Source organism: Bidens hawaiensis, unplaced genomic scaffold (assembly GCF_021521415.1).
Source record: "Bidens hawaiensis isolate Kalapana, Puna unplaced genomic scaffold, B.hawaiensis_p1.1 tig00005935_1, whole genome shotgun sequence".
Taxonomy (NCBI): domain Eukaryota; kingdom Viridiplantae; phylum Streptophyta; class Magnoliopsida; order Asterales; family Asteraceae; genus Bidens; species Bidens hawaiensis.
Genome location: NW_027491390.1, coordinates 1,214,528 through 1,219,394, shown reverse-complemented (window position 1 = coordinate 1,219,394; position 4,867 = coordinate 1,214,528). Strand labels below are relative to the sequence as shown.

Here is a 4,867-nt window from a genome sequence, read left to right as displayed (position 1 = left end):
CGGATGAAATTAACATGGCCTTAGGCGGTTAGTCTTTTGCTTGCTTTTGTGGAACGGGTGCAAAACACTCATTGTTTGTTTGTCAAGTTCATTTAATCATGCTCTAGATGTATTCAGTTGATTCTGATTTTGTCTGTTTCTAATTGTGTTCAATATATATTCTCAAAATATGTTGCAGAAGCAATGGTTAGCTTGCACAAACAGCACAATTTTCGGGTTTTTTTGTGTAGGAAGTAGGTTAGAATTTTGTTGGTTTTGTGTTTTGTGTGTGGAGTTGGTTTTGTTAATTAATAATCAGTGATCAACTTAATTGTTATATGAAAGCATTTGCTTATTTGTTATTTATTTTACGCCTCTCTACATACTTCTAAATTGAACTTTTTAACATTATCCGTCTTATTTTGTAGAGAAAACTCTCGGTATCTGCAAATTTAGTTCATCATGCCTACTGTTAGTGTCGGAAGAGACCTTCTTTTCCAAGCTTTAGGACGCACCTACAGTGAGTTTCAACTTTCAATTTGAATTTGATCTAATTTCTTAAATTTCCAACAGTTTCATTTTAATGTTTGGTTATTGTTTTATTTTGTCAGCACAAGAAGAGTTCGATGAGTTATGCTTCGAGTTTGGAATCGAGCTTGACGATGTTGTAAGTATTTGCATAACCTAACTCCTATCTCACATGTATGCAAGCAAGATATGCATGAGTTATCGAATTTTAAATATAATTTGCCGGACGACAGAGAAAGCAATTATAAGAAAGGAGAAACATCTAAAAGACGACGACGAAATTGGTGCCGATGAAGAAATTATCTACAAAATCGACGTTCCCGCCAATCGGTAACCTTTAAGCATTCCTCATGTTGCTCATGTTTTGACTTTTTGACTTCAAGTGTAACGTGTTTATTTAAAATGCAGATATGATTTGCTATGTCTTGAGGGACTTGTTCAGTCACTGCGCATATTTTGTGGGGTTGATTCTGTACCTAATTACAAACTTGCTAATATTAATAAGGAATCTATGTTGAAAATGCATGTAAAGCCTGAGGTATGTTTGTTTATAGCAGCAAGAACTCTTAAGTTTTTTATATTTGGTAGATAGTTATGGTTTTGTTAATATTATTGCAGACATCTGTGATACGTCCGTTTGTCGTTTGTGCTGTTTTGAGAGGTATAACTTTCAATGAGGCGAGATATAACAGCTTTATTGACCTCCAAGATAAGCTTCATCAGAATATATGCAGGTAATATATGAGTTATCATCAGAATACATATGTATGCATATAATTATTATATATCTGATCTTTTAAGATACTATGTTTTTCAGGCGAAGAACTCTGGTTGCTATTGGTACACATGATTTGGACACAATAGAAGGCCCGTTCACGTATGAGGTTTGTGATTTTGCAAGTTTAATAAAGCCATTTCAGTAATTTTTATCACTTAGTAATTTATCTTTATTTCTTTTCTTAATATATTCAGGCTTTGCCACCATCAGAGATAGAGTTCAAGCCACTAAAACAGGTAAAAAGCAACATTGTTTAAACTTGATTTGTGCATATTAGCATACATTAAATACAAACTCATGTAATATTAGAAAGTTACAAACTTTATGATGTGTTCTTTTAAAGGTGGAAACTTTCAAAGCTGATAAACTGATGGAGTTTTACAAGGTAATTCATGCGTATATTTTCGTTTTAATGCGTGTGTGAAACTGTGAACGCATGTTTATTATAAATCTATGCTTGCTTTATGAACTTGCAGTCTGATATGAAACTGAAGAAATTCTTACACATAATCGAAGACTCTCCAGTTTACCCTGTTATTTATGACCGAAACGGGTATTCTATATTGATTTTTGTAGTAAATATGATCATTAATTTACAAACTACCGATTGATTTGTTCAGAACCGTGTTGTCTCTTCCTCCAATAATTAACGGAGCCCACTCAGCTATCTCTTTGAAGACCAAAAACGTGTTCATTGAATGCACAGCAACTGATTTGACCAAAGCGAAGATTGTTTTGAACACAATGGTTACAATGTTCTCGGTTTACTGTGAACAGAAGTTTGAAGTTGAGCCAGTTGAAGTAACATATCCAGATGGAAAATCCTATATTTGCCCCGAGTTATCACCATATGATATGAAGGTGTCTCTATCATACATTAATCGTATAGCTGGCGTCTCATTAGAGGCAGATAAGGTTGCTGGGTTGTTGAACAAAATGCAGTTGCATGTGAAACAATCTGTCTCGGAAGATAACGACTGCAGTTTTATTGTGTCGGTTCCACCAACCAGAAGTGACGTTCTTCATGCATGTGACGTGGCAGAGGTATAAAATATTATTATTATTGTAAGTGACACGAGTTTTCTGTTTTATTGTAACAAAGGACGTGGCGATTGCTTACGGTTTCAATAACATTCAAAAGAAGATATCTGCATCTTTGAAGCCTTTGCCTCTGAATCAGTTCAGTGACTTACTTAGAACAGAGGTACATATTTTTAATCATTTCAGTTTATAGTTTTAACTCATTTACTTATAAACTAATAATAGTTTTTTCTAGTATGTGCTTGATATATTTTTATGCTTTGTTTTTCTGTTTAGTTCGCACTGTGTGGTTATACGGAAGTGTTAACATGGATTTTATGCTCTTACAAAGAGAATTTCCCCATGTTGAACCGTAAAGATGACAAGAAAACTGCGGTTATATTGGAAACCCTCGTTCTGCAGATTTTGAGGTTTGTTTATTTCCACTTTTACCCTTTTGTTTAAGAAAGTATATAATATAGTAGTTGAATGATATAGGTTGTAAGAAGCAGTCTCATGGCTGGTATACTGAAGACAGTTGCGCATAATACAGATCACCCGAAACCTATCAAGGTAAACAACTTAATATACCATAATTTTGTCAAAAATGAATGCTAAATGATCTGTTAAGTTATATGCTTATAATGCTATTTTTTATATTCAAAACTGTAGATATTTGAAGTAGGTGATGTAACTGTATTGGATGAGTCAAAAGACGTCGGGGCCAAAAATCATCGCCGGCTGGCAGCTCTTTACTGTGGCACTCCTTCTGGTTTTGAGGTAAAATAAACTCGTATATTAGTTCCATCATTCTTCTGATTTATTAAAATGTGGATAATTAATATTTCATTTTTTTAATGCAGCTGATACATGGGCTGGTAGATAGAATAATGGAAGTAACAGACCCTCGTGTACCTTCGGATCGTAAGGAACCTAATTACAAGATTGAAGCGTCAGATGTAAGTAATTTCTCATATTGCGTTATTTTAAAAAAAAGTTACCATAAAAAGTTACAAATTTGTTATTAATGAAGGACCCTGAGTTTCTTTCGGGAAGACAAGCTAACGTCGTTTACAAAGGGAAGCGGATAGGAACTTTTGGTATTGTTCATCCACGGGTACTTGAATTTAACAGGCCTTAAACTAATTATTATTATTATTATTATTATTATTATTATTATTATTATTATTACTTTATAAATTTGTTCTGATGTTTTTGACCTTGTAACGTATTTTATACGACTTTCAGGTGTTGGAAAACTTTGACATAAAGGACCCGTGCTCCTTTGTGGAGATCAACATTGAGAGCCTGCTATAGTGCGGATATCTTTAGTGTGGGAAATTGTATCTTGTTAATCGAAAGAGTCGGTTTTTACTGTTGAAATTTATATTACGAGCTTAAATTTTGTGTTCTGTCGGGAGTATATTCATGTTACTTGGTTATACCTGTTTAGGTGATAAGGCGAGAAAAATACTCTATAAACTACACGATTCAAATAAGATTCGGTGGGTTATCTGGATCGGGTTACTTTGGTTGTTTTTTGTTTCGAGTCTGGTATGAGAAGATCATTGCTTCACAAGTTTTCTCAAGCTATAGACTATTTGGATGCATAATTATTGTATGTGATTAATAACATAATATTTTATTATATTATTAATTCCATTCTAATACAAAATACTAAAAGCTTAATTTCATGGTGATCTATTTGGATTTGTTGACTTTATATGGATGACTAAGTCAACTTATGGAGGGATGACTTTATCAAATTGCAAACTAGAAAATTAGTAGCAAATTTGATATTTGATTCTTAATTAAGAATTTGTTAATTTAATCTGTAATGATCTTTTGACTCGTTCAATATGATACCTAATTAACAATGGGTCCAACTATTTATATACATACATCAACGTATTTGTCATATCATATGAGTCGTATGATGTCAAATTAACTCTACGCAAAGGGTTTGTCAAATCATACCAGTGGTATAACCAAACGTAAAATGTTTATAAAAGTTAAAATCTACAAATCATCTCTCATTTTACAATTGAGAAAATAAAAGGAATCGATCCAAGCAATCGGTATGTAATTTTCTGAAAACGTAGTTAACAATTAGTCCAAAAGTTTTGACGCAACCGATTTAAGCTATATTTTTAATCTAATATTTGACAACTTGTTTAGTCAAGATCCATAAATCATTTTCGTTATAAACAACTTCCTTCACAACCCTGATCAAAGTCAATATAAAAATATATACAAAATGGTATGATGGATATGATTTGATTTATTTAATATAGGTTGAAGAATTCGGATCATCAATGCATATGAAGAAATACATAAGAACTTAGTTAATATCAAATATTATGACTTTAATAAACATGAGTTGACATTTGGTGTTTCATAATTTATTAAGATTGAAGAAAAAGAAAAAGAAAAAAAGAGAAAAAGAAAATCCGGCCATCGTATTATGTTATGCAATCTCAGTTCATTTTAACGTATTATGCTAAGCTTTCAAACGTTTTTAATAGGGTAACTTATATTCTCCTCCGGTTTTCCTCATGTTTA

General features: G+C 32.5%; 1 pseudogene across 1 annotated transcript; it reads left to right on the top strand.

Annotated features, from left to right (window-relative positions):
- The first annotated feature begins 441 nt into the window (after nt 1-441).
- Nucleotides 442-3,701, top strand: LOC143631058 (phenylalanine--tRNA ligase beta subunit, cytoplasmic-like; annotated as a pseudogene). Its single transcript, XR_013153280.1, has 17 exons — nt 442-499; nt 591-646; nt 695-837; nt 916-1,045; nt 1,126-1,241; nt 1,325-1,391; nt 1,480-1,521; nt 1,629-1,670; nt 1,762-1,838; nt 1,906-2,329; nt 2,388-2,489; nt 2,603-2,736; nt 2,804-2,878; nt 2,978-3,085; nt 3,169-3,264; nt 3,339-3,422; nt 3,554-3,701. The product of XR_013153280.1 is annotated as a phenylalanine--tRNA ligase beta subunit, cytoplasmic-like (transcript).
- The last annotated feature ends 1,166 nt before the right edge of the window (nt 3,702-4,867 follow it).